The following is a 24,971-nucleotide window of genomic DNA, read 5'->3' on the forward strand; positions in this document are numbered from 1 at the left end:
ACACTGTATCTGTAAAATAAAATAAGCAAAGTCAATGATTTATCAGTCATACATTGCTTCTTGGATGTGTCTTGAACATATATGATTACATAAAAGTACCGTAATTTGATTGAAATAAAGAGCGTGGGGCGGGGGGGAGATGAAGATCGTGGTTCAATTAGGTTTTAACACCTTCAATATATTTTAATTTAGTTTATACCAGTCTATATTAGAATTGAAGAACAACAACAACGAAAAATCCTGCAGTCATTGATTTAAAAGGAAAACTCACCCAAAGGGTATTCGGAGGTCCAGATCCAGGGGGCTTTGGGGCAGCGCACATCGCACAGTCATTGTCCATATCAAACACTGAGATGAAATACATTTATGTTATTATTTACTTATGTACACATAACACAGTTCAGTTACAACAGACTTGCAATCAAAACACATTTAGCTTGTCAACAAGATGATTGATAATCATCCACTCAGGCGTATTGAAAGCCTGACAGTCTAAATCAATGTAACTGTCACTATTCAAAATTCTTTACTGTCGCAAATTATAAAAATATTATTACTTCATGCCTTAACAGATTATAAATTATATGCAAATTATAAAAATATTAATACTTCATGCATTAACAGATTATAAATGATATGGATCATGTTTCATCTCCAGTTGACTTTTAAGTTTGATAAGAAGTATTAATGATTCTGAGAAATGTGTGGGGTACATGAATTTGCATTTGTACACAAATTCTGTCACACCTTGGACTACAAAAGATGTATTATTTGGGCTTCTTTTGAGAGGCTTCAGTTTGTTTGGATGTGTAGGATTAAATCAAATTTCACAATAACATGATAAGGAATGAATTATGTCTACAGTAAATATTAAAATGGATTACGAACCTGAACCCTTCAACAATGACTGTGCCAAGTGTGTCCTTGCAAGAGCCATCTCCTTCTTGGTGGTTTTGAAGGTCATGTCTGGCAATGCAGGCTACAGCTTCTTCCAGAAAAACACTTTAAAAATCCGATTGTAAATTCAAATCCGCAATTAAACCCGTAGCAGTCCGTAGCAAATAGACAGGCATTGGTATTAACCCTTTACCTCTATGAGTGCATTTGAGTAGCCGGCGACGCACTTCAAGCTTTATATTGATATCGCCGTAACTCACATAGTAAATGGCCATTTCGCGCAATTGAAACGACTTTGGAAAGCTACTATAACAGTTGGGGCTTTGCGCTGATATGCGTAATTACGGTAGGAGGTGTGAGAGGGTTACTGGAGGCCACTTGTTCAAAGACTTTTAGATTGTCTCTGAAGGCTTCGGCAACTACAAACGCTTGGACAATAAAAAAAAGTTTAAAGCCAAAGGAGTACAAAGGAGATTGTAAGATCAAAATAAATATAACTTGCTGGAGCTATGGTAAAATAAATTTTAATTCGGTTTTGATACATAAAAGTATTTTTTACATGTTAGTTTAGTGTGTGTTATAAAGAAATTCGGTATTTGAGTGTAATTGAGTGCTTCTTTGATAGTTTGAACTGATCCTTCTTTGATCCTTTTAACTTCGATTGGTCTAACCTTTTGACCTCTCTTGTATTTTTAAATTTACTAGTGCTGTAGTAGGTATTTGGCTTTACAGGTGTGTGTGCGTGCGTGTTTGCGTGCGTGCGCATGTGTGTGTGTGTGAGAGAGAGAGAGAGAGAGAGAGAGAGAGAGAGAGAGAGAGAGAGAGAGAGAGAGAGAGAGAGAGAGAGAGAGAGAGAGAGAGAGAGAGAGAGAGAGAGATGCATTTATAGGTTTGCATCAACAGCCTACATGCAGCAGTATTTCATAAATGCAGAAACTAAATTTATGCATAAATGCATTTTTCAGAAATGCATTCATGCATTATGCATTTATAGGTTGGCAGCAACAGCACCTAAATGAACATACTGCAGTAAAAACCAACACAAAATTCGGTATTTGAGTGTAATAGAGTGCTTCTTTGATTGTTTGAACTGATCCTTCTTTGATCCTTTGACTTCGACCCTTCGACCTCTCTTTTTTTAAAATGTACAAGTACTGTAGAGTGTACTTGGTCATACAGGTGTGTGTGCGTGTGCGTGTGTGTGTGTGTGTGTGTGTGTGTGTGGGGAGGCGGGGGGGGGATCAATGGGAGAAAACACCTGTCTCCTCAATACCTGTGTCATTCCAGCTGGACATGTCCTCCTCATCCTCAGAGGACTGTAGGACAGATCCTCCTTTGCAGAAAAGTCTTTTAATTTTTGCTGAAGCAATGAGAAGCAAAGCAAGCTACATGCACCTGTATATATGTACTTTGGCACAAAGGGAAAAAAATATTGTAGTTGAGTGCAATTTTGAGTCTTTGAACTGATGACCCTCTTTGATCCTTTGACTTCGATTGGTCTAACCTTTTGACCTCTCTTTTATATTTAAATTTACTAGTGCTGTAGTAGGTATTTTGCTTTACAGGTTTGTGTGCGTGCGTGCGTGCGCATATGTGTGTGTGTGTGAGAGAGAGAGAGAGCGAGAGAGCGAGAGAGCGAGAGAGATATATGCATTTACAGTTGTGACCAAAATTATTAGCCCCCCCTTATGAAATTAGACAAAACGTTTGATTTCTCCATGGAAATGGCCATTAACAACACATATTTGTTAATGTGAAAACAAATGGACTCTAAAGACATAATTTGACATTTTTGATTAGAATACTTTATTGATACAATCAGTTTAAACAAAAAAAGGGCAGAAATGAGAAATCCAAAATTATTAGCCCCCTGGCCATTAATTGTCAATGGTGTACCCTTTCTGAGCCACAACTGAAAACAACCTCTTAAAATAGTTCTTCACTAGGTTGGCACAGGTCACCTGAGGGATTTTGGCCCATTCTTCCTTTGCAAATTGTTCCAGCTGGTCCTAATTGCGTGGTTTCCGAGCATGGACGTTCACTTTCAGCACCCTCCAAAGATTCTCAATAGGATTGAGGTCTGGACTCTGTGCGGGCCACTCCAGGACCTTGGTTTTGGTATCCTTCAGGAACTGTTGGACCAATTTTGATGTATGCTTCGGGTCATTGTCTTGTTGGAAGACCGAGCGACAACCTAAGGACAGACTACGAGCAGATTTCTGCATATTATCCCTCAAAATGTCAACATAATATTCTTTTTTCATGATTCCCTGCACCCGAACAAGGCTCCCTGTGCCTGAGGCTGCTAAACAGCCCCATAGCTTGATGCTCCCACCACCATGTTTAACTGTGTGAACTGTGTTCCTAGGGTTGAAGGCCTCTTCCTTAACTAACTGACCATTATGATTATGATGAGATGGTTTTGAAAGCAGATTAGAAAGCGGAAACCACAAAAAGATCCCCCCAAACTATGACAATGAGGCAGGAGTCTCATAACTGCAAGTCTGATAAGTTGTAGTTGAATATTGGAAATAGCATTAATGAAAAACTAAATGTGTTAACTAGGCCTTAAAGGGCCTAAGGTGTGGCTGGCTCTGTTACAAATAGAACATTCAAAGGAGGACTGGGGGATGCAAAAGATCCTTTACAGCCTAAGAAATAAGATATCAGAATAGCTTATTAAATAGATGAGCAACAAAGACTATCTATCTATCTATTATATATTACATTATTATAAATTTCATAACAATCTGATGTGGAATTTCAGAATAAAACCAATCCAAAATGTGGAATTTGAACAGTGTTGCTCCTGATTTCAAATTTCAATATTTCCTAAAATCTTTGCTTCCACAGAAGTTCCTCGATTCAGTGTGATAGCAGACCACCTCAGATAGCTGCTCATAAAATTTCATAACAATCTGATGTGGAATTTCAGAATAAAAGCTATGTAAAAAGTGGAATATGAACAGTGTTGCTCCTGATTACAAATTGCAATATTTCCACAAATCTTTGCTTCCACAGAAGTTCTTCGATTCAGTGTGATAGTAGACCACCTCAGATAGCTGCTCATAAAATTTCATAACAATCTGATGTGGAATTTCAGAATAAAAGCTATGTAAAATGTGGAATTTGAACAGTGTTGCTCCTGATTTCAAATTTCAATATTTCCTAAAATCGTTGCTTTCACAGAAGTTCTTCTATTCGGTGTGATAGTAGACCACCTCAGATAGCTGCTCATAAAATTTCATGTCAATCTGATGTGGAATTTCAGAATAAAACCAATCCAAAAAGTGGAATTTGAACAGTGTTGCTCCTGATTTCAAATTTCAATATTTCCTCAAATCTTTGCTTCCACAGAAGTTCTTCGATTCAGTGTGATAGTAGACCACCTCAGATAGCTGCTCATAAAATTTCATAACAATCTGATGTGGAATTTCAGAATAAAACCAATCCAAAAAGTGGAATTTGAACAGTGTTGCTCCTGATTTCAAATTTCAATATTTCCTCAAATCTTTGCTTCCACAGAAGTTCTTCGATTCAGTGTGATAGTAGACCACCTCAGATAGCTGCTCATAACATTTCATAACAATCTGATGTGGAATTTCAGAATAAAAGCTATGTAAAATGTGGAATTTGAACAGTGTTCCTCCTGATTTCAAATTTCAATATTTCCTAAAATCTTTGCTTTCACAGAAGTTCTTCTATTCGGTGTGATAGTAGACCACCTCAGATAGCTGCTCATAAAATTTCATAACAATCTGATGTGGAATTTCAGAATAAAAGCTATGTAAAATGTGGAATTTGAACAGTGTTCCTCCTGATTTCAAATTTCAATATTTCCTAAAATCTTTGCTTTCACAGAAGTTCTTCTATTCGGTGTGATAGTAGACCACCTCAGATAGCTGCTCATAAAATTTCATGTCAATCTGATGTGGAATTTCAGAATAAAACCAATCCAAAAAGTGGAATTTGAACAGTGTTGCTCCTGATTTCAAATTTCAATATTTCCTCAAATCTTTGCTTCCACAGAAGTTCTTCTATTCGGTGTGATAGTAGACCACCTCAGATAGCTGCTCATAAAATTTCATAACAATCTGATGTGGAATTTCAGAATAAAACCAATCCAAAAAGTGGAATTTGAACAGTGTTGCTCCTGATTTCAAATTTCAATATTTCCTAAAATCGTTGCTTTCACAGAAGTTCTTCTATTCGGTGTGATAGTAGACCACCTCAGATAGCTGCTCATAAAATTTCATGTCAATCTGATGTGGAATTTCAGAATAAAACCAATCCAAAAAGTGGAATTTGAACAGTGTTGCTCCTGATTTCAAATTTCAATATTTCCTAAAATCTTTGCTTCCACAGAAGTTCTTCGATTCAGTGTGATAGTAGACCACCTCAGATAGCTGCTCATAAAATTTCATAACAATCTGATGTGGAATTTCAGAATAAAACCAATCCAAAAAGTGGAATTTGAACAGTGTTGCTCCTGATTTCAAATTTCAATATTTCCTAAAATCGTTGCTTTCACAGAAGTTCTTCTATTCGGTGTGATAGTAGACCACCTCAGATAGCTGCTCATAAAATTTCATGTCAATCTGATGTGGAATTTCAGAATAAAACCAATCCAAAAAGTGGAATTTGAACAGTGTTGCTCCTGATTTCAAATTTCAATATTTCCTCAAATCTTTGCTTCCACAGAAGTTCTTCGATTCAGTGTGATAGTAGACCACCTCAGATAGCTGCTCATAAAATTTCATAACAATCTGATGTGGAATTTCAGAATAAAACCAATCCAAAAAGTGGAATTTGAACAGTGTTGCTCCTGATTTCAAATTTCAATATTTCCTAAAATCTTTGCTTCCACAGAAGTTCTTCAATTCAGTGTGATAGTAGACCACCTCAGATAGCTGCTCATAAAATTTCATAACAATCTGATGTGGAATTTCAGAATAAAAGCTATGTAAAATGTGGAATTTGAACAGTGTTCCTCCTGATTTCAAATTTCAATATTTCCTAAAATCTTTGCTTTCACAGAAGTTCTTCTATTCGGTGTGATAGTAGACCACCTCAGATAGCTGCTCATAAAATTTCATAACAATCTGATGTGGAATTTCAGAATAAAAGCTATGTAAAATGTGGAATTTGAACAGTGTTCCTCCTGATTTCAAATTTCAATATTTCCTAAAATCTTTGCTTTCACAGAAGTTCTTCTATTCGGTGTGATAGTAGACCACCTCAGATAGCTGCTCATAAAATTTCATGTCAATCTGATGTGGAATTTCAGAATAAAACCAATCCAAAAAGTGGAATTTGAACAGTGTTGCTCCTGATTTCAAATTTCAATATTTCCTCAAATCTTTGCTTCCACAGAAGTTCTTCGATTCAGTGTGATAGTAGACCACCTCAGATAGCTGCTCATAAAATTTCATAACAATCTGATGTGGAATTTCAGAATAAAAGCTATGTAAAATGTGGAATTTGAACAGTGTCCCTCCTGATTTCAAATTTCAATATTTCCTAAAATCTTTGCTTTCACAGAAGTTCTTCTATTCGGTGTGATAGTAGACCACCTCAGATAGCTGCTCATAAAATTTCATGTCAATCTGATGTGGAATTTCAGAATAAAACCAATCCAAAAAGTGGAATTTGAACAGTGTTGCTCCTGATTTCAAATTTCAATATTTCCTCAAATCTTTGCTTCCACAGAAGTTCTTCGATTCAGTGTGATAGTAGACCACCTCAGATAGCTGCTCATAAAATTTCATAACAATCTGATGTGGAATTTCAGAATAAAACCAATCCAAAAAGTGGAATTTGAACAGTGTTGCTCCTGATTTCAAATTTCAATATTTCCTAAAATCGTTGCTTTCACAGAAGTTCTTCTATTCGGTGTGATAGTAGACCACCTCAGATAGCTGCTCATAAAATTTCATGTCAATCTGATGTGGAATTTCAGAATAAAACCAATCCAAAAAGTGGAATTTGAACAGTGTTGCTCCTGATTTCAAATTTCAATATTTCCTCAAATCTTTGCTTCCACAGAAGTTCTTCGATTCAGTGTGATAGTAGACCACCTCAGATAGCTGCTCATAAAATTTCATAACAATCTGATGTGGAATTTCAGAATAAAACCAATCCAAAAAGTGGAATTTGAACAGTGTTGCTCCTGATTTCAAATTTCAATATTTCCTAAAATCGTTGCTTTCACAGAAGTTCTTCTATTCGGTGTGATAGTAGACCACCTCAGATAGCTGCTCATAAAATTTCATGTCAATCTGATGTGGAATTAAAGAATAAAACCAATCCAAAAAGTGGAATTTGAACAGTGTTGCTCCTGATTTCAAATTTCAATATTTCCTCAAATCTTTGCTTCCACAGAAGTTCTTCGATTCAGTGTGATAGTAGACCACCTCAGATAGCTGCTCATAAAATTTCATAACAATCTGATGTGGAATTTCAGAATAAAACCAATCCAAAAAGTGGAATTTGAACAGTGTTGCTCCTGATTTCAAATTTCAATATTTCCTAAAATCTTTGCTTCCACAGAAGTTCTTCAATTCAGTGTGATAGTAGACCACCTCAGATAGCTGCTCATAAAATTTCATAACAATCTGATGTGGAATTTCAGAATAAAAGCTATGTAAAATGTGGAATTTGAACAGTGTTCCTCCTGATTTCAAATTTCAATATTTCCTAAAATCTTTGCTTTCACAGAAGTTCTTCTATTCGGTGTGATAGTAGACCACCTCAGATAGCTGCTCATAAAATTTCATAACAATCTGATGTGGAATTTCAGAATAAAAGCTATGTAAAATGTGGAATTTGAACAGTGTTCCTCCTGATTTCAAATTTCAATATTTCCTAAAATCTTTGCTTTCACAGAAGTTCTTCTATTCGGTGTGATAGTAGACCACCTCAGATAGCTGCTCATAAAATTTCATGTCAATCTGATGTGGAATTTCAGAATAAAACCAATCCAAAAAGTGGAATTTGAACAGTGTTGCTCCTGATTTCAAATTTCAATATTTCCTCAAATCTTTGCTTCCACAGAAGTTCTTCGATTCAGTGTGATAGTAGACCACCTCAGATAGCTGCTCATAAAATTTCATAACAATCTGATGTGGAATTTCAGAATAAAACCAATCCAAAAAGTGGAATTTGAACAGTGTTGCTCCTGATTTCAAATTTCAATATTTCCTAAAATCGTTGCTTTCACAGAAGTTCTTCTATTCGGTGTGATAGTAGACCACCTCAGATAGCTGCTCATAAAATTTCATGTCAATCTGATGTGGAATTTCAGAATAAAACCAATCCAAAAAGTGGAATTTGAACAGTGTTGCTCCTGATTTCAAATTTCAATATTTCCTAAAATCGTTGCTTTCACAGAAGTTCTTCTATTCGGTGTGATAGTAGACCACCTCAGATAGCTGCTCATAAAATTTCATGTCAATCTGATGTGGAACTTCAGAATAAAACCAATCCAAAAAGTGGAATTTGAACAGTGTTGCTCCTGATTTCAAATTTCAATATTTCCTCAAATCTTTGCTTCCACAGAAGTTCTTCGATTCAGTGTGATAGTAGACCACCTCAGATAGCTGCTCATAAAATTTCATAACAATCTGATGTGGAATTTCAGAATAAAACCAATCCAAAAAGTGGAATTTGAACAGTGTTGCTCCTGATTTCAAATTTCAATATTTCCTAAAATCTTTGCTTCCACAGAAGTTCTTCAATTCAGTGTGATAGTAGACCACCTCAGATAGCTGCTCATAAAATTTCATAACAATCTGATGTGGAATTTCAGAATAAAAGCTATGTAAAAAGTGGAATATGAACAGTGTTGCTCCTGATTACAAATTGCAATATTTCCACAAATCTTTGCTTCCACAGAAGTTCTTCGATTCAGTGTGATAGTAGACCACCTCAGATAGCTGCTCATAAAATTTCATAACAATCTGATGTGGAATTTCAGAATAAAAGCTATGTAAAATGTGGAATTTGAACAGTGTTGCTCCTGATTTCAAATTTCAATATTTCCTAAAATCGTTGCTTTCACAGAAGTTCTTCTATTCGGTGTGATAGTAGACCACCTCAGATAGCTGCTCATAAAATTTCATGTCAATCTGATGTGGAATTTCAGAATAAAACCAATCCAAAAAGTGGAATTTGAACAGTGTTGCTCCTGATTTCAAATTGCAATATTTCCACAAATCTTTGCTTCCACAGAAGTTCTTCGATTCAGTGTGATAGTAGACCACCTCAGTGAGCTACTCATGAAATTTCATGTTAATCTGATGTTTAATTTCATAATAAAAGCTATCCAAAATGTCCTATTTGAGCAGTGTTTCTCCTAGATTACAAGACAATCTGATTTATAATTTGAGAATGAAGAAATATTTGTTTTTTAGCTCAATGTTTCAAAGATCATGTAAACTAATGATTCAAAATTAGGATTTGATCATACTGACAGCTCTATTTTAATTTATTGCAGCCTGACTGCAGTCTGGAGGGTGACTTCCGGTCTAAGACCGGAAGTTATGTAACCGCAGTCTGCTGCTTGCTAGTTCATGGACGTCCATAAGAGAGAGACACATGTGTCCCTGTTGATGTGTGTGTTCTTTAATAAACAAGGACGGGAAGACGCCTAACTGAGGAATACATCCCTGTCTCCGAAATTTTCTGGGATCGTTACAATATCTCGTTTTATTCTGAAAACAGGATGTTGCTACACGCCAGTAAAGACTCGCCGACTTCATTTTTACCGTAAAACTCGTAATACGGGCGAACTTTCAATTTTGGGACGGCTCACTTGACCAACAGAAACGTAGCGTAGGCTCACTTGACCGCAGTGGAAATCAGGTGTGTAGCAAAGGAGGGTGCCCAACTGATTGCAGCAGGTGGAGGTTGAGACCGGAGCCAGGAGTGACAGCCACCACGCCCACACAGACAGGGAAAGGGAAAACACACACAAGGGAGGTGGCTGGAGAATACAACCGCCACAGATTGAAGCTTTTAACTTCAATATTTGCTCCCGGGGGAGCATGCCCCCGGGACACCCTATGTTAGGTCCACTCCACACTTATAAAAATAGCACTGCTTACCAGTGGCGTTTTCTCCTGGAGGCCAAGGGAAGCCAGGCTTCTCCTGTTTTTTCGGATTTTAGTTATAATTTTAATAAATAAATAAAAACACTTCGTTTAGTTTCGGAAATTCTTTGTTGTGTGTTGCTGCCGGCCCGTCTCTCCCCCATTCTCATTGAGTATTTTACAAAAAGTGAAACAGCGCCCCTCTAGATGTTATGGTGAAACAGTAGATTGCACTCTCTGTTGCGAGAGGAGGCCGGTTATGGCTAGAAAGGATCCGTCTTGTGTAAAGCTCTCGCGAGAGTTTGGCTGAATGTCACGTGGCTGAATATTTACGTTTGGCAGGCAGCCTTTCAGTTACGATCGTTAATATCAGTTGGCCACAGCAAATGATGGTAAGAAGCTAAACTATCTATTAATTATGTCAATGACAGGGAGTGTGATTGTTGAAATAGGGTAATAGCGGTCTTGTTGGTGTTCAAAGAAGAATGACAACACTGTAGATCACCAACACTATGGTTTATTTTTTATTCACAGACAAGTCAACGTTGTCGCAGTAAAAGTCCCAAGATAACTCCTGGTGCAATAAAATGTTCCCTTGCAGTGTTTTACTATTAAGTCGGATGTTTCTCTATTAATATTGCTGCTGCATTAATGTGTATGTTGCATCATGTTACTGCTGGAGATGTGTTTCCGAGCCGCTCCGATTACAACGAGAGTTACAACGAGAACGTGACGTCATATTTACACTAGACGGATCCTTTCTAGCCATAACCGAGGAGGCCAGCCGAAATGTGCTTCCCTTGGTGAAAAAAAATTGGAGGGATTGACCAATCAGATGAGGCTCACGTCATCCCCCTGCCAACCTGTGATTGGTCAGGGCCATGCCAAGGGAAGCCAGAGGCGGCTGGCTTCCCTTGCCTCACAATCCAATCAAATCGCATCAATTTAGTGGTGCAGTGACGCGTCCCAAAAAGCGGAAGTAAGCTGCGCTCGGTTTCCCTCGACAAAATAGCAATGAGATTTCTCCATAGGATTTTGGAAAATAGCTCGAAAAAGGTCAGTGGAAAACGAACCTGTTAGGTAAATGCACGTTTTGTTCAGTCGGATAATATCGACATGTCGACCCTACTTTTATAATTTTCGAAACATAAATCTAATCGATAGAAGATAGATAGCGTCACTGCACCACTCTCACCGCCGTTAGAAAGTAGCAAGCAACTGAAGCAAGTGCAATTATGGAGGGTGGAGATTTGGAGTATTTAATCAAAAATAATTGTACTAAACTTCCGCTGCAGCAGCAACAACCAATACAATCTGATGACAGGCCAATGCCCAAAGTGGAGCTGTGTACAGCGAGGAGCAAAGGAGCGAACCGGACGTAAAACGTTAAAGGTCTCCTGATTTAGTTTGTGAATGAATGCTTATTAGAGTTTCGGCTGGAGAGTGCGTGCGGACCTGTCGGTCAGATAACAGGCGTGTGTAAGTCCTGCATCTGTATGATACAAATGTGTGTAAAATGATACCGGGCGCTGTAATCACTCATCTGGTTACGTTATTACATTGACCGCCACCCCAAAAGAAAGGACGTATTATTGGCTTCCCCTAATTTTTTCCCCACGCCACGCTACTGCTGCTTACACCTATATGCCGTGAGTTGATTATCAAGCCTTCATTGTTACAGTCGCGGGTACACTGTGTATTTGCGTGGGGATTGTTCCATTAATTCCACTGTAGCGACCGGTACATTAATGGGAAACCCTAAATGTGTGTGCACCCTATATGAAACGTCAAGCTACCCCACAGCACCCCCAAAATAAATCTCTGGCGCCACCACTGAGCCTGCAACCCTGTGTTGAAGAAATGTGCTGTGCAAAACAGGCTCATTGCACAATTGTATTTATTTTTTTGACCACACAGACTTATGGAGCATTGTTTTATTATCACTGTTCTAGCAAAGAGTTGTTTTCTTTTTTTTCTTTAAAGGAATGCTCACGTTCATATTGATGTATTTTAATAAATGTTAACTTGGCCCATTATGTGACTATTTGTGTTGGGGGGGCCCGACTTTTTTTTTCTCCAAAAGGGGGACCTGACAGAAAAAGTTTGAGAACCACTGGGCTAAGGGAAAGACATCTCTAAGCGTTTTTTAGCTGGGACTTAACAACTAATCACAACAGAGTAGGCACAGCTAACCAATCAGAGCAGATGATTAGTGTAAAGAGTTGATGCTAGTAAGGTGAGTTAGTGCACTTTTTTTTTAGCATCTGTCCATTTACAAAAGGAGGGTTATTATTGGGCTTAACTGTATTATTAATGTAGAAAATATGCATGCATATAAGACAAATAATTTCAGTTACAAAGTGTCCTGGACACTATAACATTATTCATTTTTTCATTAAGTATTTATATTATTTGTCCACACCCCTGCAGCTGACAGCATTACGGTTTAATTTTATTAGATTTTTTAAACCTCTTAGTGCAAAATGCTGTGAGCAGCGTGTCATCTCCAGGCACCATGCTGCTTAAAGCTCTGGCTTATAAATCCAGCGAGCTGTCACATGCCCTGTTTATATTTTCCCAATGCCACTATTTTCAGAAAACATTCTGGAACTCCAGCCAAGAAGGCATGGTGTGCAGCCAAATATTTGATTGTTTATAACAGCAGCCATTGACATCAAACTCAACAAGCTGACCGCCATCATGTTAACCAATGTTTTTCTACGATGGTGGCAGTAAAATGGCAAAAAGAACATCTAAAAACAAATGTGATGAAAATGCCACTGCACTGTAGATGAAACGCAAGGAAATGCATTTGGAATTTTAATAGCTGACCACACTTTTATAAGTCCAGCGTTAAATCTGCACTCGCCACCTTTACACTTTAACGAGTGCTGTGACCGGTTTGATTTTAAAAGTCTGAGGGACTTTATTAGCATCTCATTCTAAGTATTTGGTAAAGATAGTAAAACAGTAAAAACACTACAACTAATAAAAGGATAATTCAAAGCTAGCTAATGCAAGCCACTACTTTGTATACCCAACCACTGGGAGTCCATCCCTTTTTAATATGCACTAAAGAAATAGAGAAATAGAACCACAGAGTACATCCTCCACTGCTGTATGTAAATCAAAGCTCAACCTTAATCCACTGTAATCCCTCTGTTTTGATTGATAGCATCAGCGTGTGAGACCCACAATGCTACAGCTCATTGTTTATAAGACAACAGATGAGAAATGCCTGCCTTGTCAAATAATTACCTCTAACAGCATTGCTATGTGTGTGTGTATTTATGCATATCCATGTCAACAACAGCTCAGGCTCATTAGACATTTTCGAGGTAGCCCTTTGGTTTGTCAGGTTTCACTTGTCATCATTTTAATAGCACTCTGAAATGCATGAATTATTGATATGTCTGACTGCGTTTTGGTCTGCAGTCCAGTGCTCCCAGTTTTAAGTGTATTTCCCTTCAGAATTAAAAACATTTCTGAATAACTGACTGAATTGCTGAAGCCTGAACTGGTTTACCAAAGGAGAAACAGCATAGTGTGATTATAGATTTATATCTTAAAAGTCAATTATTTAAAGGGGTTAGTTTGTTGTTAAGGAGTGATGTTTGAACCTTATTTTCCCATGTTTTTTTTGTGAAAGTGAACAGTATTTTTGGTCAAAGTACTATTACTATTAAAGTAAAAATACTTTAACTGAAATAAAGTGCAAAGCAATTCATTTACGGGAATTGTCGTTAAAGATTTTACAGGAAAACACTAATTTTACAGATTTATCTGCTCTTTTTACAGTCAATAACCTTTAATAAAAGTACAGCACTAAAACTTCTTCGGGCAAATACTGCAATTTTACAGATTTATCCTCTCTTTTTAAAATCAATAACCTTTGATAAAAGTACAGCACTAATACTTCTACGGGCAAAAACAACATAAAAAAACGGTCAAATGACTGGCAGCATTGATATTGGCTGCAATATTGGCTCAATATTATTGATATTGGCTGCAAAAGACTTGAGGCCCAATCATGTTTCCTCTGCCCATTCTGCGCTACTGTAGACGTGTCAGTGCAACCTAAAGGACAAACAGACAACAATTGGTAAACCATAATGATGGATGTTATTGTCAGCAGCTGCCAATAGATCCCCTATCTTATATGATGGACCTTTGAAGCAGGGTTGGAAACTTAAACACACACTCACTATTGATTGTAAAACAGTTCTTGAGAGCATCCCAAGGGAATTGATCCCATGCTAAACCCCTTCCAGAACACCAACTTTCTAATGCCTTAGAAACTACAACTAGGCCTTGGCACGAATGTAATGCTTCAGCTTCCTACTGCTTTAAAGCTGTGTGGATGTGGCTCTATGAAGAGTAGGGTTGGGTACCGGTTCCAACATTTCAATTCCAGCGGCATCATTTAAAAATGTGAATTTCGGTTCCGCTTTTTGATGCCTGAGGGAATGTTTATTGCCGCTCTCCGTAGCCTACTGTATGACTGCGGCGGGAAATGTAGCGTTGTACCTACACTTCCTACAGCGTAGTTCATAAACGGACGCAAAGAGCTTTCAACTGATTGCAATGTATTCCCATTGGCGGCGGTATTTGACGCTCAGGGAAGCCCCGCAGCGGTCCATGTCGGCGGCAGTTAAAGACAATGTGAGCGTCTATTCCCATTGGATAACGGAGGATTTTACACCCGGAAGTAAGTATTCTCCTTACTGTCGATTGATTTTACAGTGATATCTGCACTACTCATCAACTCAAAAACACCAGATTATCTTTGTTAATTACACAACACTGATTGGTTTAAATTGTGTACAATGCTTTTGTATTTTCCCCCTTCGATTCGGAGAAACAAATATTTTTTTGGAGTTTAGGATGGCAGAAGACACTACACTACCCAGAATCCTCAGCTATCATTTGGGACTACACCATGTGTTTTGCTTGACAAACCCCGTGATTAGTCCTCAAGCTCTGTGATTGGATGTTGGAGTGGCAGTGCGCAAAGTTTACGCCGAGCGTCAAACAGCACCCTCGAATTGGAATGAAACCCATCGACGGCACACTATCCAAAACAGGAATCGAACGTGTCCTACCACCCCTTAGGTCACAGGCTCCTCCAACAGTGCAACACAGAAAAAATAGTGCAAAGTAAATACAAAAAGAAAAATAGTAAAAAGTGAAAAAGTGCAATAAGAGTCTATATACAAGTGATTGGAATATATGATATATTAGATACATAATTTCTAAGTAGCAGCCAGATGAATGTTATGGATGTTATTTCAAAGTTCAGGTGTTTAATAGTCTTATGGCCTGTGGGATGAAACTGTCCCTGAGTCTGGTGGTTTTAGTCCGGATGCTGCGATACCGCCTGCCAGATGGCAGCAGACAGAACCGTTTGTGGCTGGGATGATGGGGGTCTTTTATAATCCTGAGGTCTTTCTTTAAGGTTAACCTGATATTTTTACTCCACTACATTTATTGTAGTTACTTTACAGATTTGGATTAATGATGTGAAATATAAACAACCCTTAAATCAGACTTTAGTTACACCTGAGTCAGATTCAGTGAAGGTGATTGTCAAGTGCCAATCAGGCGAGATATTTGGTAGTGCGTGATTGAGAAGACTAAATATTTATCTGCAGATCCCTATAAAGCATATTCATTACTCGTTATTCTCTAATTATTCATTAAAGACTATATAATGGCTATTTTGCACATCCCTTTCAAGATTTTCTAAGGTTTATTGACATATCATATGCACACTACGGTGTAGTTATGCAATGAATGAAAAACTTGGTTCACTGGTTCCTCAACAGTGCATTACAAGACATCTATCAATATGTGTGTATACTTCCCACCATTAAACTGTCGTATTCTGCACATTTCTTATTCTATTTACATATATCTTATAAGAGTATAATAAATATGTATAATATTGGTTAAAATAAGTGCTTCAACATAGTTAACATTGCAGAAAAGTTGATTGTCAAGTTCCAAAACAAACCATGCAATATATTAGACGTTAAGTACTTTGTCAGGCTTAATATTTATCTGTAGATACCCCCAAAGCTTTTTTCTTATTTAAAAGAAGACCTTAACCTAAAGTATTCTTTAATGTTTAAATAAAGCTTTATTAGATTGTCTGTTTTGCACGTGCTCCTATTAATATATTTGTTTAATATCAGGCACTAAACTGTTTTATTGTAGAGATCACTTACAGTATCTTCTTGATATTTTCTATTCTATATTTATATCATTGACCTTCTACTTTCCCACTATTTTGTATGTACTCTTAATATTTAAAGGTTTTTATCAAATATAACACATTCAAAAGTGCTTTACAAAAATGAAAGACATTAAGAAAAAGGCATTTAAAAGTCATTAAAAAGAAACACAATCTTCCTGCATTTAAATGACTCTAAACGTGAAATAACGTTTTTAACCAGTAGGTGGTTTGGGTTCAAAAGCTGTCAAGTTTACAGTGTTGACAAAATAAAATATACTGCTGTTTCTGGTTTTGTTCACGACAGATATATTTAGTTATTGTTTTGATATTTGTAACACAAAAGCGATGGAAAAAACCCACAGCAACACAGAAAAGATGGTCTTAACATGACCCAGCGGTCAGTTAATAAAAAACAATAATGTCAAAACAAATTATTACTACTAACTTTATTGTGAAATTAAAACAGAACGGTAAATAGTAAATAGTTTCCGGTCTATTCTGAGGCCCGATCTCTGTAGATAAATAAAGAACTACGACAGATGTGTAATATTTAATGCAGCCAAACCATTTATTACAATGCATTCATGTGATGACTTTCAAAGAGTAAAGCAAGCACTGCTGAATAAAGTATGATTGTATCTTTTACGAAACGTTTTTTTTCATATGTAATGCAGTTGGAGGTCAACCAATCACAGAGCTTGAGGACTAATCACGGGGTTTGTCGAGCAAAGCGGAACGATAGCTGAGGATTATGGGTAGTAGTGCCTTCGGCCATCCTAAACCCTGAAAAAAAATGGTTTCTCCGAATCGAAGGGGAAAAATACAAAAGCATTGTACACAATTCAAACCAATCAATGTTGTGTAATCAACAAGGATACTCTGGTATTTTTGAGTTGATGAGTAGTGCAGATATCACTGTAAAATCAATCGACAGTAAGGAGAATACTTACTTCCGGGTGTAAAACCCTCCGTTATCCAATGGGAATGGACGCTCACATTGCCTTTAACTGCCGGCGACATGGACCGACGCGGTGCTTGCCTGAGCGTCAAATGGGAATACATTGCAATCAGTTGAAAGCTCTTTGCGTCCGTTTATGAAGCTGAAGGAGACTTGGCGCGTCACAACTGCACGCCAAAGGACCCTGACCATGCGTCGCTATTGGACTATCAGGGAGTGAGACTGTGTTGGTGTAGGAGGCTTTTCCTTAAGGACAAAGCCTGGCTAGCTGCTACTCGTAATGCTAAGCTAATCAAACAGTTAACTATTCTGAGGCCCGATCTCTGTAGATAAATAAAGAACTACGACAGATGTGTAATATTTAATGCAGCAAAACCATTTTTAACCATAACCAGCTCCATACTTAAGGCGCAAATAAAATATTATTTAGGTTTGACCTTTTTTCTTAGACTCTGAAACTAAATAAGCAAAGTTTTTTTTCTAAATGTTTCCTAAGAAAATCATATTATTTATGTCATGTTGCTTCAGCATTTTTTTTAGCACCTGTTGGCCATGTTATTTTGTCAAAGTGAACCGTTTTTGCCCAGGATTAACCCAAGGCTAAAGAGACCAGAACCTCCTCACAATATACAGGAAGCTAACAATGACTAAAGAACACAACCAGACATAAATAAAAACTGAAATAATGGATGAAGTGCAGGAGCACAGGAGGACAGGTGGTTGCAGGGCTGCTGGGTTGCAGGTGAAACTAATTAGGCCAGGACAGACAATCAAAATAGGCGGGAAATCACACAGAGCCACCACGTGAAAACAGACATGAAAGAGATTAAGAAAATTTAAAGGGGACCTATCATGCAAAATGCACTTTTTTGTGTCTTTTATACAAACATGTGTCCCCGGTGTGTCAGGAAACTCACAACATGTCAGAAAATAAAACCCTCACTATTTTTCTCCGTGCGCAAATGTCTAAACATGGGGCTACAACAGAGCTGATACAGATTTGCCATCCGATATGACGTAATCTGGATCAGCTCCGTGTACCCCAGCCCTATCAGAAATGTCACTATTAGAATCAATGCCCGATGTGTTTTGGACGTAATATGGTCTTTGTTTACATTAGCAAACATTGCTAACACTCAGAGCTAACCTGTACTGGAGAGAGTATGTGTAAGAAGCAGGATATAAAAAGGAACTCACATTGTGGTAAACCTGTGAGAGAGAAAAAGCATTTGAGCTCCATACTGTTTCAGAAATAATCGTTGATGTGGTTTTGAACATGATATGGTGTAAGTGCAGCCTTTACATGTTCATAATTTAACTGTAAGGTGTATTTTCTAAGTGTACTAATTATTATTGTTGTAATGTTTCATGCGTGCAATATGTCTTTTATTTTGAAGTTCAAGCTCACGTCTCGTTATGCTGTTCTCGCGTGAGTTAGAGAGCGAGAACATGAGAAGCACCCTCAGAGTAAGATGCACGGATACTTACAGCTCCATTAGTTTTGTATTCTTTCTTAAACATATAAGTTGTGAAGAGAACTGAAGAATACTTCCCTCTGTTTACAGAGCATGCAGCCCAACGAGGTATGTTGTTGTGTTTGTATTACTTTTATGTTTATTACCTTGCTAGTTATCTCACATGCTGTGCATGTTAGTGTGTCTAACACGAAACTGTGTTTGTCATTTATACTGTTTGTTTGTGTAGGTTTCACGGTGGATTCGGAGGAATAAACCCGTTATGAGAAAGCCACTTGTGTCTGCCTGTGCTTCGAGGGAATTACAGTGAAAACTCGACTATCCATCGACGCGAGTGTGTCTTAATTGACGAAGCGGCAACTTCAGAGGATCACGGACTGAGCACGAGGCTGTCTTCAAATGGCCGCCGGAGGAGCAGAACCTACGCATGCACACACAGAAGTGGACGATGCGCGCAGTTTTTAAAAGCGCAAAGCTTCAATACAGAGCCATATAGAACTTGGACACTAAGAAATCAAGAGTGATCTGAGTAGAGGGCTTCTGTAAAGGTTTGCTAAACTGTTATTACTGTGAGTGCCAACTATAGTAGTGTGTGTGGTTAGCGTTTTGACTTATTTGCTCATGTCATTTTATTAAGGTTTGTTAATTAAGGCGTAAAGTTAAAGGGAAAATAAGTGTTTTTATTTCCAATTTCTAATTCAAAGTGTTTTTGGGAATAATAAGTGAAAGTTATTTCATTGAAGTTCTGAAGTCTTATTTTTGAGTATATCTTTGAAAGGTGTAAAGTTCAATTAAGCTGTTTTGGCACATTTTCTATCTTAAGTGCATTTCTACCTCTATTGAAGTCTTATAGGGTACATTTAAGTCACACTTACATTAGAGTAAGTGTTGAAAGTTCATTAAAAGGTTTAACTGCATTTTGCTGTTTTATAAAAGTGAGTCACTTTAAAGTAGTGATTTCTAATGTCTAAGTCTAGTGAGCCTACAATTCAGGTTAGGGAAAGTGCAGAGTCCCAAGACGAAGCTGTGGATAACACTGAAGCACAGCAGCTAAGAAGAGGTCAAAGAACTAAAACTCCTACAGAAAAGGGTAGAAAAATGCAAGAAGAACAAATGAAAACGCTCCTACAAAAGTACAATTATGAGAAATGGAGAACACAAGTGAAAACAGCTAAGCGGCCATTATCTCAAACAACAGAGTCTTTATCTGAAGATTTGCTTAATGACATAATTCATGATGTCACAAGTTTGTCGGAAGATATCCAACGTGTTTATGAGGATCTGCGTACAATCTCAACTCCAGACCAGGACACGCGTTGAAGAGTGGAGCTGTGTGCAGAGATTTCTAAGTTTGTCATCATCAGAGCCTCAAGTCTCCTGGATGGAAAAGTTCCAGAAGGAGAAAAGAAAGATTGGCCTGAAGCAGGTTCTCTCTTTAACTCAAGCACCTACACTTCTTCTTCAAAAAGCAACTCCAAGCAATCGATCCAGTCTTCTGTTAAACGTCAAGAAGCTGCTGCTGAGGCTGCTGCAAGCCAAGCTGTTCTGAAAGTGTTACAAGAACAAGAAAGAGAACATTTGGAAATTCAGCGCCTGGAGGCAGAAGCTAAAAAAAAGATAGCTGATCAAGAGACTGCAGCCATGAGGCGTTGTTTAGAAAGAGAATCAGAAGAGTTAAGACGTCGTTTAGAAAGAGAATAAGAAGAGTTAAGACATTGTTCAGAAAGAGAGGAAGAGGAAGCTAAAATTAAAGCTCGTCTAGAAGAAGAGCATGTAGCTCTACAACAGACTCTGGATGACAAACGGAGAAAAATACAGCATTTGGAAGCAGTAAAAGGTTTCAATGCAGCACGAGCAAGAATGCAAGTGTATGACCAAGAAGAGTCCATTAAAGAAGAATGGAAAGACGTCCTAGAGAGGGATTTGGTAAGTAACCCAGTGCCTGCTCCCACAAGTCCTCAACGACAGGTTGTCACTACTTCCTCAAGTGAAAGTACAGCAGAGCTTGTTAAGGTGCTAGCTGGTGCCTTAACTGCCAACAGAATTCCAGTTCCTGAACCTTCAGTATTCAGTGGGGATGCATTGAAATACAATGACTGGAAACTTTCATTTGAAATACTGATTGACCAGAAGAACATCCAAGACAAAGAAAATATATACTACTTAAGGACATATGTTAGTGGACAAGCTAAGAAAGCACTTGATGGTTATTTCCTGCTCGGAAGCAAATCTGCCTATGTTGCAGCATGGAAGATTTTGGAGGAGAGATATGGGAATCCATTTACAATTGCAAAAGCCTATAGAGACAAGCTTCAATCGTGGCCCAAGATAGGATCTAAGGACAGCTTTGAGCTCAGAGATTTTGCAGACTTTCTCCGTATTTGCGAGGCTGCCATGGTCCACATCAAGGCATTAGAAATCTTGAATGACTGTAATGAAAACAGGCAAATACTTTCAAAATTACCAGATTGGCTAACTGCAAGCTGGAATCGGAAGGTTACGGAAGTCCAAGAAGACAGTAAACAATTTCCCTCCTTCAGCCAATTTGTAAAGTTTTTGACAAGAGAAGCAAATATTGCCTGTAACCCTGTCACATCATTGCAATCACTGAAGCAAGGTGAAGCTGAAAACACCAAATCTCAAAGACAACAAAGCTTTGCAGCAAAGACACTGACCACAAGTTCAGACGAAAACACCGTCTTAACATGTATTCTCTGTAAGAAGAATTGGCATTCCTTGCACAATTGCAGGAAGTTCATGGAGCAAGCTGTTCCAGACAGAATTAAGTACATTCAAGCTCAGAAGCTATGCTTTGGATGTCTCGAGACTGGCCATCAGTCAAGGAGCTGCCACAGTAGGAGTGTATGTGAAGTGTAGAACAAGCAACATCCTACCTGTCTGCATGAAGAGCGTACAAATCAAGAAAGATACAAAGAAAGACCTCAACCAACACAACAAGAAGAAAGAACCACAGCGGCTATTTCCAACAGAGTAATAGTTGGTGAAGGTAATACACAAACAGCTGCTATAATTCCAGTCTGATTTTCATCCACATGTCAACCAGCAGAAGAAATCCTTGTATACGCTCTGTTGGATTCTCAAAGTGACACAACATTTGTGCTAAGTGAAGTAGTTGACGCTTTGGAAGCAAGTAAACAACAAGTCAAGCTCAAGCTATCTACTATGACCTCAAGAACCACAGTTATAAGCGCTCAAAGAGTGAACAACCTACAAGTCAGAGGCTTTTACTCCGGTAAAAAGATTCCCTTACCACCAGTCTATACACGTGACTTCATTCCAGCCAACAGAACTCACATACCAACAGATGAAACTGCAAAAGCTTGGTCTCATCTAGAGCACCTCCAAGGAGAGATTGCACCTCTGCAAGACTGTGAAGTGGGTCTGCTCATAGGGTACAACTGCTCACAAGCTTTACTTCCAAGAGAAGTTGTGTCTGGTAAAGAAAATCAACCTTAGGCACAACGTACAGACCTTGGATGGAGTATTGTTGGAAACATGAATCCCTGTCTGGATTATGGAGACGCCATTGGCGTTAGCCATCGCATAGTAATAAGACAAGTGACACCAGGTGTAGAACCTTCTCTCAGTCTCAAAACTGAAGTACACTATGTGAGCCGAACCAAAGTTAAAGACAATCCAGCAGATCATGCCTCTCGAGGTTTAACGGCAGAGCGACTGAAGACTTCCAACTGGTTCACAGGATCAAAGTTTATTTGGCAAAAGGACCTACCTGTAAGAGAATGCAAGGTGGGAGAAATCAATGAGGATGATCCTGAAATTCGGAAGGAAGACAGGTCATTATTGGATCGCTTTCAGAAATTTTCTGATTGGTCAAGAGCAGTTGCAAGACTGAAACGACATGCCAAAGAACACCAAGGTGTGAAACAAAGAACCAATGAATGTACAACCATTCAAAGGCGAAAGACCAAAGTTACCTGACAAGAATACTTCCCTCTGTTTACAGAGCATGCAGCCCAACGAGGTATGTTGTTGTGTTTGTATTACTTGTATGTTTATTACCTTGCTAGTTATCTCACATGCTGTGCATGTTAGTGTGTCGAACACGAAACTGTGTTTGTCATTTATACTGTTTGTTTGTGTAGTTTTCACGGTGGATTAGGGGGAATAAACCCGTTATGAGAAAGCCACTTGTGTCTGCCTGTGCTTCGAGGGAATTACATCACCGCCGCATTTAGACAGTATCTGCCAGGTCCTGCATAAGCTCCACCCCCTATTTTTTTCAATTTGTTTCAATTTTTTGTTTTTTAAAGGCCCAGTGAAGTGCATGTTTTTGCACCAAAATGAAATGGCAGTTTCATTCCTTACATATCATTGTGCCTGTTCATGGCTAAAATATTTTTTAATAATTCATAATTAATGAATTAATGAATTATTAATTTTGCCGTCTGAGCCTAACGGAAGTTGCAGACGATAGTGGCTGTGACGTCACAAGATGTACCCAGTTGCGATTGTAAACATGGCGGAGACTCTGGAAAGTGATACTAGTGTGAGAGAAATGATTGATTTGGACAGCTTTTCGGACAGGATAGATGAGGAAAGTGATCAATCTGGTGCACTTTGAGGGCAACATTAAGAGATGTATGGATACAGCTCTCAACACTCATATGAAACATATATTTCAATAATCAAAAAACATTGGAATGATTTCTTAACCTATTTTATACAACTAATATTACATAGATGGAAATATTTGTTTACATAGATGACCAAACCCACTGAGATAACTTAGGCTACAGTTTACCTCCCTGAGCTGACGTTATCTCTCTCAGTCCCACAGGAGAGCACTCTCCCTCTCCTTATTGTTGAAACAGCTAATCTCCGTTAGCTCCGAGCTAGCACCAGATGCTAACAACAACCCTGTAACTCTGTCAGTCTCTCTTTCTCTCTCTCTCGAATCGACCACTGGCCTTTATTTATCATGATCAATCAAAGAATCTACGAAACAATGACCCCAGCCAGGCTCACCTTCATCTTTTGGGAACAGAAACATCGCCACTTCGGCAGACTTGACATTACTACAGCCAGCGGCAATGCATCGTTTCCCCTGTGTTTTTCATCCCTCTTTCTTCACTGTCGCCTCCATTGTCAGGTTTTCTCGATTGGAAATCACTTCCAGTCGACTCCGACACACTTTCCAGGAAAATACTAGCTCAAAAACGTTGAGAAATTCGACTTTGAAAAAGAGAAAAAACGAACGGTGGTGAATGTAAACAGTGCAGCGGCGTCCATCTCGTGACGTCACGCAGTAGATCGCAAGCCACGCCCACGAAGGCGAAGGTCGACTGCAGATTTCCCCGGAAAATTCAAAACTCGTCAAATTTGTTGCTATTCCAACATTTTTTGATATGGGTTCCAATGGACAATTTTGGTCATTACTATACGTATTAGCATAACAGATCATGCACAGGTGCACACTTCACTGGGCCTTTAAAGCTTCATAACCCGAATCAGCACTTTAATAACAGGGTTGAAATGGAGGGATATGAGGCATGGCTATTTTCAGCAAAACATTTCATGGACATATTTTTTATATATTTTTATATATCTGAGACCTATGCTATTGCCTAAGAATAGATGATGATAGATGACCTTTAAAAATAAAACAGGTACCACAAGAAATATGTTGAAATAGTGTTGACGTATTCAAAATCAAACAAATAAGCTATAACATTTTAAATTGCCATTACGTTGAAAATCTTTATAGATGACATTCTATTTCACTCTCACTCAAATGTCCACCGTTGTTCCTAGAACATTGAAAAACAGACTGGGACAAAAAGTAAGAAATCTTTTTATTTTCTTTGTAGGGCCTTTCAACAATTTGACTCAAAAACTAGCAAATGTAGTACATTGATTGTAAGGAATTACTCAATGCGATTTAGAATGCGGCCCATTTCGTTGCTGCCATCTGCTGCACTCTCGTTCAATGCTGGGCCAATTTCATAAAACGTTGTCCTCATTAGTCACTCAGACCCAAAAACATAGGAAGTAGAGACCAGGATTTAAAAATACCAGGTTACTCTTTCACAGGAGGGCTTTAAAAGTGTAGAGAACAAGATTTAAAAATATGAGAATGAAAAATATAAAAAAGAGATGTGTATGGTATGCGTGCAGATACAGCTCTAAGGCACTCTGGAATGAGGATCTCACCTGCAAATTCATCCTTGAAGTTGGAATGAAAATAACTTTAGCGTTATGGAGCATAAAAGCATAGGCATAGTCCTAGATTTATTTATGGTCTTAATTTAGTTGGACTGAAGCAGCCTGAGGTAAGA

General features: G+C 38.2%; 1 long non-coding RNA gene across 1 annotated transcript; it reads left to right on the forward strand.

The window, feature by feature from the left end:
- Positions 1-18,622: 18,622 nt before the first annotated feature.
- LOC307030127 lies at positions 18,623-22,823 on the forward strand. The gene is made up of 2 exons (XR_013805556.1): positions 18,623-18,762; positions 18,884-22,823. It is a non-coding gene; the product is annotated as an uncharacterized lncRNA (long non-coding RNA).
- Positions 22,824-24,971: the final 2,148 nt, after the last annotated feature.

This window comes from Notothenia rossii (genome assembly GCF_949606895.1).
Source record: "Notothenia rossii genome assembly, chromosome: 2".
NCBI classification, from domain to species: domain Eukaryota; kingdom Metazoa; phylum Chordata; class Actinopteri; order Perciformes; family Nototheniidae; genus Notothenia; species Notothenia rossii.